The 12,754-nt window shown below is 43.4% G+C and overlaps 1 pseudogene; it reads left to right on the forward strand.

Moving 5' to 3' along the window:
* The first annotated feature begins 5,840 nt into the window (after nucleotides 1-5,840).
* LOC100954067 lies at nucleotides 5,841-12,240 on the forward strand (annotated as a pseudogene).
* Nucleotides 12,241-12,754: the final 514 nt, after the last annotated feature.

Consider the following 12,754-nt stretch of genomic DNA (forward strand, 5'->3'; position numbering starts at 1 on the left):
CCCTATTATGAAATTAATTTATACCTTTTATATGGAAGCTATAACCTAATAACATCCTAAGTATACAGGGAGGGGGAAGGGAGAAGGGAGGTGGGAATGGGTGGAGGGAGGGGGATTGGAGGGATCACTTCTGTGGTTTATCTTACAAGGGTACAAGTGAATCTTTCTAAGAGTAGAATATGAACGTTTTAGCACAATAATTAAGAAAATGACATGAAGGCTATGTTAACCAGTTTGATGGAAATGTTTCAAATTGTATGTGAAAATACCACACTATACCCCAGAAGTGCATTAATGTACATAGTTAAAAAAAAAAAAAAGACTTTGAACCCAAGTCTTGACTTCTGCAGAAGTATTCACATAAAAACACCTGCATTCAGAGTTTTACAAACTTCAAGCTAAACATCAAGACTATCTAAAAATAGAAGGTGTTATTCTAGCATCCGATTGTTTTACAGCCATAATATTCTTTGTTGGATTAAAAGTGGGGCCATACAGTGGGAGACTGGAACTGTTTAATTCTAGTGTGAGCCAGTATCTGGGCCTTTTCTACTAATGTAGCTGCAGCTACAACTACCCAAAGACATTTGACCATTCAGCTGCCTTTAGGTCCTACATCTGTGACTCTTCTCTTATATACCGAGCTAACACTCCTACCAACACCTTACATTTTCATGACACATGCAGAAAGAAAGTTTTTTCTAACTTAGGTATTCCCACAACAGGTGTCTTCCAAGGGTTGTTTTGAGATTTGAAAAGCCTCTTCCTGCTCCTTACCCCTATAGTGATTCTTCTGCATGTTTCCCCCCTTTAAAGCATTTTATAGCATCCTAGCAAGCTCTTCCTATTCAGGAACCCATTTCTGACAGTATCCCATCATTCCCAGGAATTCTCCAAGTCGCTTCTAAGAAGAAGGACTAGTGAGTGGAATAGCTTGCTTTGATGCTTTATGACAAAGTCATCTTTCCCCATGGGAGAGGACAAACCCTAGATAAGGAACCTCAGACTTCCATAATTGAACTTTTTCTCATGATATATTAAGTTTAGAGGGACTACTTGGCTGCTTTTAACTGAAGACTTATAGGTAGAACTACAAATTAATAAGACATCCATATAATGGATAAAAACACTTGGGGGAACTATATTCTGTTTCTGAAATAGCTTACTGAAAGCATTTCCAAAAGGACCAGGACTGTCTCAAAACCCTTGTGGTAATACAGTCCACATTAGCTCCATGGAATGTTCAACATTTAAATCTATCCACATAAAAGCAAAGATAGCTGTGATTCACTGGAAGAAAGGAGAGGTGAAAATATATCTTTTAGATCTAAAAGTGAATAATATTGACTCTTAGGAAGGACTTGGATACTGGAGTATAAGTATTATGAACCACAAGGTATAAATCCACAACTGTCTCAATTACTGCTTTTAAATCTTCAACTAATCTCCATTTGTCATTAGGTTTCTGTACAGCCATAGTAGGACTGCTATGGGAAGAGGATTAGGCCATGAGCATCCTAACATCCTTCAACCATTGGATAATGGGCCAGGGCCCAAATCCCCTGTGCTGAAATATTGTCCTCTTTTGCCATATTCCACACCAGTAATAACCTCCATTTTTACTGCTGTAACATTTTTGCTGTGGTGGGTTGTCCATCTGCCCACACATGAGGACTTACACTAGTTAACTCAGGTGACACATTATTTCTACTTGGATTTTCTGTCTTCTTTACCATAACCCAATCTCTTGGGGGAAGGTCAAAACAGTTCTTAATTTAACTAAGAGATCTCTACCTAACAAAGTTACCAGGGACTCAGGGACAATCAGAAACAGATAAGTTATCAAGAGGCCAATCCAGCTATACAGTAAAGGGAAAGTCAAGTATCTATGGATGGGATCCCCATCAATGCCAATAACTAAGCCAAAGGAGAAAGAGGAAGACCTCCATAGGACAACAAAACCTGATGAGCTGCTCCTGTTTCCAGCACAATTGTGATGAGCTTACTGGCAATATACACCATAAGGCAAGGTTCCAGGCTTTGTATGGTGATGGCAAGAGCTGTTTAAAACCTGGGACCTTCACTTCCAGGATGAGGGGCTAGCTATCATTTCTCAGGCTGACTCTCTCAGACAACCCCCTGATTGGTGCCTTGGATGGCTGCACTGGAAACAAGTGGGACAGGGAAACACCCTACCTACCTTCTACCCAAATTTGGCTTCTGCTGGCACTCCTTTTGCAGATGTTCAGTCTCCCCACTGACTGCAGCACAGTCAGACCCTGCCTTTGTCTGTATTTCCCTGGACCAGTAGAACTAGACACAAGGAAGCTCCTAACACTTTGGCCTTTTGACAATCATTCTCTGCCTCAGCCAAGTCCCAATTGTTAAACATCGAAGTAGCTACATTCAGTAACCCTTTTGAGGTGGCTCTGCTGCCCTAACAACTGGCATTATAGTTTGCTGTCAATATCAGAGGCAGATTGATTAATAAAATGAATATGTGACACAATTGTTCCTCTTCAGCTAGACAATAGGATAAAAGTACCACACTATCCTTGCAGACTAAATCAAAAATGTTATCCAGATGTTCAAATTCCTTTATAAACATTCCAGATTCTTAGTGAAACTCCCAACCTTATCCATGCATGTTTTCAATTCTGCCATGGTAAAGGGAGAATAGCCCTTAGGGGGAGTAACCAGGGAACTTGAAATATAAGAGAATTACAGAGATTACTTTTAAATGTTTTGTTTCTTTTTTTTTTCTTGCCACATGGAGTCAATTACAGCCCTTTGAGCTATCTTTGCCTACCTCGGGGAAAAACTACATGGGATCCCAAGAACAGGGATTAATAATGCATCTCCATTTTTTCTCTATTCTTATTTCCCACCATCACCCTTAACTTTAGAAACAGGGAAAATATCCTGGCTACTAGGCCCATCCACTGGACCAAAAGGAGGGGGTTGTATATGTCATAAAGGCCATTGAGTGATGCAAGGGGCAGGAGGGATATAAAGTCTAGAGGTCTGAGTACATTTTAGCTACTTATTTTGAGGAACTTTGGGTGAATTAAAAAGAATGACAAAGAAACTACCCCCAATTTTCCGACCTCAGCCCCAGTCCCCACCTTGTCCTATTCGTTCAGGCTGTCCCCCAATCCACCTTCCTGCCATTTGCCTTAAGCATCCCCGCCCTCAACCTCCTCCCCTGAAACCCACACCTCCTTCTGTTCTCACTCCCACCAACTTCCTCACTCTGTCTAATGCCCCCCTTTCCTACAACCCTGCCCAGAGGCTCTATAAGCCAAATAACCCCTCTGTCCCTCCCTGACAGCCACTCTGTTACCCCCTGACCACCTACCTCCCCTTTCTCACAGCCCCCCAGCCAACAACCCTACCCCTCCTCCCAGCTGTCACTCTTAACCCTTTGGATGTAGTCCAGGTCAACATCCAGTCACCAAAGACCAGACCTGCCAAGTCCCAAATCTCTTTCTGAGGAGATGGAGTCCCTAGGACTGGCACAGCTTAGAGTAGTCATTAAACCCCAGGACTATGGATTCCCAGCCTGACCTGGTGGTCTCAGGACCCCTTGGCCATCCCCAGCTCCTGCATATCTCACTCCTCTGTGCTTTTGCCTCCACCCCTGTGATAATCCTATTCAGATGCCCTAGCAATTTCTTTTTCTTGGCAGTCTGGTCCATTCCTCTCCTGCCTCAGCCAGCCTGCATGAGTCCCTACACATGTGACTGGATGGTCCATGGAACATGGTCTGTGACCACAGAGCAGACTGTGGGACCACTGGCAGTGAAGGTAGAGGAGAGTGAGGAGCAGAAAGGGTTCCACCTTTTCTCAAGGAAGGTGGGGGCTGGGGTAATATGAATCAGGAGAGGGTGGGCCCTGAGCTCTCACACAGGGGTCAGACCTTTCTACATATAGATGGGGACTCAGGATGGCTTTTTTTTACACTTTTAGTCTGCTTCCTCCAAGACTACAATTTTCTTCACCCTAGCATTCTAGAACTATGCCAGGGACTCTCTGCTCTTAAGAAAAGTCTCCTGCAAAAACAGGACAGGGCCCTCCGTTGTACTGCCATCAAAGCTCTGAGAGTTGAGTGCCTGACTCAGTCAGCTGCTCCTAGCCCAAGATGGAAAGGAAGCAGTGTGCAAGACAAGTGTATGCCCACATCCCAGCCAAATGAGAGCAGCAGATAACAGATTTTTTTTTTTTTTTGCAGTTTTTGGCCACAGCTGGATTTGAACTCACCACCACTGGTATATGGGGTCAGCATCCTACTCCTGTGAGCCACAGGTGCCACCTGATAACAGATTTTTTAAAAGGTACTTTCCTCAGAATGATAGCCACACACTCTCTCTCTGTCAACATTCCAAGAGATATTTGTAGGGAATTTGTATCTAATTATAATTAGTGTGGAAATGCAAACAGACAAGAATATCCAGACTCTCTTAAAAGGAAATTCTTTCTTATCAGGTGTCAAAACTTAATACACAAATAATTGATATATTTTAGTGCTTCTGTAGGCTAGAGAAATGAAGTATGACATAGCCCACCTAAAGTACACAATGTGAGGGTGTCGGGCAAACCCCCGGGTGAAGCGCTCAACTATAACATGAACTTTACCTTAGAAGAGAAAACAATATAAACTCAAAATATGTACTGTCATATTAGATTGAAATTTAAAAAATTAAAAATAAAGTTACACTCTAAAAAAATAAAAAATGTTATAGGATTGATGCAGAAACAGACTTACAAAAAAAAAAGTAAGAAACTACCAATCACATGTGTGGCCACTTTTTTTAAGACAAATGTAGCAGAGCAGAACTGTGAGCATAGGACTGTCTTTTCAACAAATAGATGCTGGGTCAGTTGGATACTTATTTGAAAAATAAATTAATCTGCATACCTACTTCACACTATGCTCAAAAATACAGTTCAGGTGGAAGTCAGGTAAAATGAAATCTACAATTGCTGTGCCCATGTACTGCTGAGGAGCACTTCATGTGTGCTATGAACTGTTAAGTTTGTACTAGATTTAAAACAATGTGCAAAATAGTGTGCATTCACTCAATATGTTTATTTTTTCATATTTTTTTATTAAATCATAGCTGTGTATATTAATACAGTCATGGGATACAGTGTGCTGTCTTTATATACAATTTGAAATATTTTCATCAAACTGTTTAACATAGCCTTCATGTCATTTTGTTATTGTGTTAAGACATTTATATTCTACATTTAAAAAGATTCACACTCAATATTTTTAATCAATCTTTGAAATGATAATAACTTGGGTATATTGAGTTCAATCAAACACCCTTAAAGGCAGTTTCCCCTGAGTCATTGTTCTGGTTTAATGTACATCTCCTTTGCAATAGAAAAGGTTTCTGACTCCTTCTAAATCTTTTTTAGGAAATGAATTGATGAAACTGAGGTCCATAATATGACCATGGCCTCCTTGATCTGCACCTTCAGGTCAGTCTCCTCCTGGTGTGTCCTGGGACAGTTCTAGTAACTGGCTGGGTCCCAGGTGAGTGGAGCACCAGATGGGATCTGGGTAGCAAATAAAGTCCTCAGAGGTGGGAACAGGGTGTATGGATCCAGGCAGGGGATTGAAGGCGTCCAAATGGCCTAACGCAGCAGGGTCCAGTGCAGAGACACTATTGCCTGGAGACTGTATGGGATGCTGTCACCTGGAAACCTCATAGGATGCTGTTGCCTGGAAGACTGCATGGGATGCTGTTGCCGTGGAGACTGAGGAAGCCCGCCACAGTCCAGCCACCTGAGGGCACAGAGAGAAGCCAGTCAGAACCTGCAGCACCAAGGTCATGGCGGGATGCCAGAAGGAGAAGGAGGCCCCAGATGAGGTCTGCCAGAACCAGATCTTGCGGGAAGTCTGTGTCAAAGAGCATGACACCCAGAAACTCTACACGCAGTATCACGTGAATCCGTTCTAAGCAAGGGTGAGGAGTGGCGGGAAGGGGAGGGCAAGAGCTGGAGGGCACTGCTAATAGAGACCATGAGGGTTGTGAGCTGGGGTGTCCCAGGGAAGGAAAAGAGCTTCTCTCACGCTGTCCCCCTAGACCTCAGACGCAGGAAAAAGGAGGGGGATTACCTGTTTCACATCAGACATATTAAGTATATTAGAATGCATCTACATCACGATGTGTTATTTTTTTAACATTCGGTTGGTTTTCTTAATGAGGGAAAATTTATTTTCACAATTCACATATGGTCTAGGAAGTTCAAGATAGGTGACTCTAGGACCACAGTGCTCCCCCAATAAAACAACCCTGCCCTCCACTCTTCTCACTGCACACCCCTTGAGGGTTTCATCTGTGCCATTCACATCAGCTCCTCTTAATGCTACTGGACCTCAGATGGTAATTTAGACCCTCACCCCCACACCCTCTTGGTTGCCTTCCTTGCACCACCCCCCAAATCCTCAAACCCAGCAGATGGAAAACTGGGCTCATCTGCACCTTCTGCCCCACTCAGCACCACTCCAGAATATCCAGTCTCAGCAAAAGGCCACCACAGTCATTCATTCTCCAGAGCTCAAAGCCTGGGAGTCATCCTCAAAGACTCCTCCGTGTAATTAGGCACAAGTTTGATTACTTTTTTGCATTATTCTTTCCTGACCCTCCTGCTCCTACCTCAGTGAAAGACACCTTCATGCACATGGAGGGGTCTTCCTCTCTGCTCACATGATTTTCCCCCCTAAGTAGTGCCTCAGCAAGCCTCTCCTCTCCCCACCCTCACTGGGGAAGCCTCAGCAAGGTCCTAGGGACTGTTGCCTGGATTGGCTGATGGGATCCCAACTATCCTCCTGCCCTCCAAACTGGTCCCCATATCTCCCCTACTGCACCACTGCCAGCTAGAGCTATGCTAAAGGCCAACTGGAGTAGTTCACACCCTCCATAACATCTTCAGTGGCTAAAAGTTTAAATCATGCAGGAAATGAGGCTCTCCCAGGTAAATGCCATCACTCCCCACAGCTGTGTGCCCTGAAGAAGGATTTGCGGGACTACTGTGGACCAGCCACTGCTCAAGGATCCCACACAGGCTCCTTTCTTCACTGCCATTTCAAAATAAATGGATTTTTGAAATAAACCTTGCCATTTCCTCCACTTTACTGAGGGAAAACTTATTACTTCTTCCTGAACTTACTCCTCAACTTCTGTGCCTTATTAACTGCATGGTACAGGTCACTATAGTCTGATGACATCAGATGAGGCATATAGAGAAAATGTGGTGTCTTCACTTTAGTCATTACTAATCTGCTTTTACTGTGGAACTCTTAACGCATCAGAGAAACAAATTAGCATCCAATTCTATTCAAACATAATCTATTTTAGCTTACTTAAAGAATCTTTTCAGGCAACATCAAAGTATTCTAGAGAAAGTGCTGTCTGTCTCCCAGCTCAATTCTTTCAGGCACATGCCCATTGGGGTAAAGGGAGAAAATAGAACTGTACTATTGTTGATTTTTATCTACTTTTCCATCTTGCTTACAGAGGAGAGAACTTATGCTCTCCTAATACACTGAAAATAGATACTATGTAAATACACATCAGTCAGGGGTGTATGCTGGAAAGCTATTTCCATTCTAGGAGTTTAGGATAATCAGTTTGGACTCCACTGGTTTCTACAGAACTCTACTCATTTCCTACCACTCTCCACCTAGCTCCCTTCACTGGACCACTCAGACCTTCTTGATGTTTCTCAAACTATCCATGCTCACACCTCTGTTCTCCCACATACACTCAAACAGTGCACTCCCCTCGTCAGGACTCTGGTCAAGCATATCTTCCTAGGTGTGCATCCCACACACACCCCCATCAAAGCTCTACCCACTTGTCCTGCTTTACTGTTCTCCATCCCACTTAAGTCACCAGATGCCATGTCTGTTTATCATCTGTCACTACAAATAGAATGAAGATCAGGGAATACAGGAAGCTTTTTTGTCTTGCTTAAAACCTCCTCTCTTGTGCATGTGTAATTCTGAGCCAACTGGTGAGTGTCAATTCTGCTCCACTGTCATCACAGAACCTCCTGAGGAGGGCTCACTGTCTGGGAAACCTCTGTTGGCTGCCTGGCATGCTTGCCTTCCCTATACATGAGGCCTGTTCCAGAGAGCATCTGTCAATAGGGAACACATTGTGTATCTGTGCTGCAGTTAGAACTGTAACTATGACCCAGGTGTGGCAGTTGCACACCTGAAATGTGCTGACCAATCTCAGACCTCGCCCTCGTCGGGTATCTTCTCTCAGTGGGAGAAGGGAAGGGAATATACGGTTTTTGGCTGCCATGTGGCTATTTCACCAGGATATGAGTTTTATATTATATTTGTTAATTTTATAATTTTAAACTTTAAAAAGAACAAATAATTGTTGAGAACTGCTTATTAAAGTTCGCATTGTTGATCAGTTGTTAGAATTCGACCACCATTGTTTGGACTTAATGTACAATGGCATTTTTTGGCTTTGGCAACCAGGAAAACATTTTGTAACTGTCTCTTAGACAATACACATCATACTGCATGCTAGTGCTAGTTAAACAAGTGATGTCAATGAATCAGCTATTCAGATAATTTAGATTTTTAACATAATGAGTAAGAAAAGAGGATGCAAATTCAATGATGATCTAAGAAGTGAATTTCCTTTTATTAAGAAAAACAAAAGTGATTACATGGTAAAATGTGAGAAATGTAATTCTCTATTTTGCATGGTGGGAAGAATGGTATTTCAAAGCACTTGGAGACACAGAAACATAAAAGATATTTAAATACTGCTGCATCTTCCTCCAAAATACAGGAATTTTTTTGGAAAGCAACTTACGGAGACCAAGAAAAGAAATTAGCATTAGCAGAAGGACTTATGTCTTTTCATGCTATTAATCACAATCATTCCTTCAGATCTATGGACTGTACATCACAAGTTGTCAAAAAGTTATTCAACAAAAAATTTGCCTGTGCTAGAACAAAATCCGAGGCAATTGTGTGTAATGGGCTTTCCCCATATGCATTTTCAGAATTAAACAAAAATCTAGGGAAAAAAAAGAAAGAAATGTGCTGACCAGTGTGACTAAGGAAAAGAATAGTTCATTGTATGTCATTTTATTCATTCAAATTCATATATCCACATGTGGCTGGTGGCCAACATACTAGACAATACCACTCTATATTCTGAGTTCCTGAGGGTGTCACTCAACTTTGTTCCTGGCACAAAGCACAATGCCTGGCATGTACCAGATGCTTAGTAAGTCCTAAAGATGCTCAGCTGAAATGGTTTCTTGGAGAAGACATGGAGTTTGTGTTTTAATGTGAACCTGTGATGCTGTTTTAATCTAGTTCACCTGATCACCAGAAAGCCCATGTCCTGATATGATTACCTGGAGGAACCTGAAGATGGTTAAGTCCTAGGGTTTCAGAATGACATTGAGATAAAGCACAGAGCGGTTGACTGGCCTCTGTAGCCATGCTCCAAACAAATGTATAGGGTGCAGGTTGTGACTGGGAGTAATAAGGAATACAACAGGTAATGGGTGAACATCAAGCAGGAAGACTTGCCATCTGCTTTATGTTAGAGTTATGCCCAGCCCAGGGCCTAACTGCTTAGTTACCTCCCTTCTCTTCATTCTCAGTCATCTTCCTGAGGTAGATGTTTTCCTCCCATTTTGCAGATGAGAACAGTGAGGTCCAGAGGAATGAAGCCAACTGGCAGGGTAGTAGTGAAACAGACTCCAAAACTCAGGTTCATCTCATTGTGCAGATGCCTTTCTCTCTGGAGACTTGTAGGGATGAAGAACTGTGAAGCTGTAGATACCTCTGGTTGCAGCACCCACACTCATTTCAGTGCAGGAGGAGGGGACCTCCCTGCTCCCCACCTTTCCTCTCACTCTTTCTCCGGTTCCAATAGCTACCTTCATTCATGCCCTGGGGCCTTTGCTCTCACTGCCTGCTATCTGCTTTTCCTCATTCTTCCCCAGGCCTGTATCTATAGTAGCTGCTCTTCCCTCTCAGGCCCTTGACCATAACTTCCCCCATGACATATATCTCTGCTTGCCACCACCAGGTCCGTTTGTATTCCAAGATGTTATGTCCTATGCAACTATCCAGACTATCACTTCTATGAGACCAGAGACCACATATGCCTCACTCAGTCTTACCACCAGGGCCCAGAACAGTGTCTGGCACAGCACCAGGGTTTGCCCCATAGTGGCAAAGGCAAGCAGAGGGACCAGGTGCCTCTTTGTCAGGTCCTGGGCAAGCCTCTGAGGCTGGATGCTCTGCCCTAAGGAACAATACAGCCAGAGTAAAGGTCACAGGAATGCCCGTCAGTTCCAGATCCTGAGTCCTTCATAACACTGACCTCATCTCCCAGCCAGGTTTTTGCATCTCATTCACCATGCTGCCCAGGGACCAAGGATGAAATACCCAGAGATGCAGACTGAAAATCAGGAGTACAAATGGAACACTGAGCCCTTGGTAAGCGAAGCTTCTGTCCTCAGTAAACACCAAAGCTCATGGGCAGCATAGGTGGTGGCCAAGAAAACAGAATTGGGAACCAGACATGCCTGGGTTTCAGTTCTGGCTGCCACTTGCTAGATGTGAGTCTCTGGGAAGTTTCTAAGCTCTTGTATGACTCCATTTCCTCATAGAGGAGATAGTACAGCACCTAACTTGTTAGGTAATATTGATTTTAAGAGAAGGGGTATCTGTGCAGTGCTCAGAGCAGAGCCTGGCACAGAGGGAACACTGTGCGCATGTTGATTAAATAAAGGCAGCTGATGGCAGATGCCTGCGTCTGCTCCTCCTGTGACCAGGAGGGAGGGCTTGGCAGGTCACTTATGTGTGAGTTCTGTTCTCTCATCTGTAAGTGGGAATCTCAGAAATAGTGTTCTCCTTGTTTAATTGAAAGAATACTGCTAGCCTCAAGGGCTCCCAGGAAATGGAGTCTTTAGCACTGTAACATGCTAAGTATGAAAGGGCTTCTGTTATAAGGAAAAAGCAGAAATCGGGGAACACAACTTGGGGACACTTCTAACACCACTTACAACCTGGATAGAGTTTGCTCCAGGAGACAACCTTTGTCAGGGGAGGAGGGTTGTGAAGGAAGGAAGGTCCAGGTGAGACAGAAATCACCCCAGTTAGATGATTAAGCAACTTAGAAAACTAGCCCAAAGTACATGTAAATTAACTCATCATTCTTTATTTCTCTAAAGAATGTGGGTGTGGACCTCGTGTGCTAGCTCACAGGGACAGGAAGGCACCTGATGCTGGCCCTGCCTGGCCTGTCATGCTCATACCCCTGTAGGCTTTGCAGATCACTCACTGCACGTGCCCCCAGCCCAGTTATGACTCTGGTGTAGCAAAGCCTCCATAAATCCTCCATGTTATCCAACACTGTAAACCTGGACCATGTCCACGGATAGGGTTGTTGGCATAGTAAGAAATCACAGTATCCAGAGCAATAGCACAAGTGTTGTGTAGCCTTCAGTGGTAATGAAGCTGGAGTCTCAGGGTGATGTCATTGGAGGCAGAAAAGGCTTGATCAGCCCAACAGAAGGCTCCCAGCCACCTTGCAGGACCTCACCCTGGACAGACACAGTTCCTGCCATTGCAATGCTGGCACAGGGGAAGCCATAGTCAATAAGCATCTCTCAGCCTCTTGTCTCCTGGTGACAGATGTAGTTAATTTGCACAGCATAGATTGTTTAAGACTTATGTCAGTGCTCACTTCTACTATGTGACCCTTCCGCACAGTCAGTCATTCTTTCCACAAGTATGTGCTGGATGTCTAGTGAAGACTGGGTGCCACACCAGGTGCTGGGGTCTCACTTGGCAGACCCAGCCCTCCCCTCACAGAGATCACCTTCCAGTAAAGGAATAAGCCCCCAATGGGGCCTCTAGTTTGGGCTATGGGATAGGGAATCCAGCCACATAGCTGGGCTTTTCTCCTTCAGACTCACAGCCTATTCATGTGAATGCTGTCAGGTCCATTTCCCAGCACAGACACACATCCCCAGAGTGGGGCCTGTTTTAGTCCAGCTCCATTGTCTCCAAACACAGTTCTGCTCACTTCCCCACATGGTTTTTCTGATCCTGCTCTCTAGATCAACCCAGAACACCAAGATCACAGGCTGAACCACTTCTGGGCCTACAAGGACATCACTCTGTACAAGGCTAAAATGTGAAGCCTAGGAGAAGATGACTGCCACAAGTAGTCTCCTAATGGTGCTGTCTGACCAAATATTTGATGCCCAAAGTGTGCACTGCACAGAGAAATAAATATTACTTTAAAGCATAGTATAACTTGTTCTAAGTGTCATGCTCACACCTTCCTAGGCTTTGCAGATAACACACTATCTGTGCCCCAGCTCATTTTTCCCAATTCTCCCCAAGTCATTACCTTAATAAGGTTCAAATCCTATATTTTAACCTCATGGGAAAATTCCAGGATATAACAGCAGTACACATTGTCAAAGTTAACAGTGAATATTTTTGTGTTCTGATACATGATGTCTGTGACCAAAATTTTGTTGGTTGAAATTGATTTTCCCAAACTAAATTCATTTTTATTTCTAGAATCTCAGTATCATATGAAAAATATATGGCTTTTTATTTACTAATGATGCAATTACAAAGAAGAAAATGCAAATATGCATTATTTTTTCTGCTTAAATATAATACATCTCAGTTACTTCTACATTCCTTAAAAGTTAAGTATGGATTCTAACT

Source organism: Otolemur garnettii, unplaced genomic scaffold (assembly GCF_000181295.1).
Source record: "Otolemur garnettii isolate 467f Iridium unplaced genomic scaffold, OtoGar3 scaffold00296, whole genome shotgun sequence".
Classification (NCBI taxonomy): domain Eukaryota; kingdom Metazoa; phylum Chordata; class Mammalia; order Primates; family Galagidae; genus Otolemur; species Otolemur garnettii.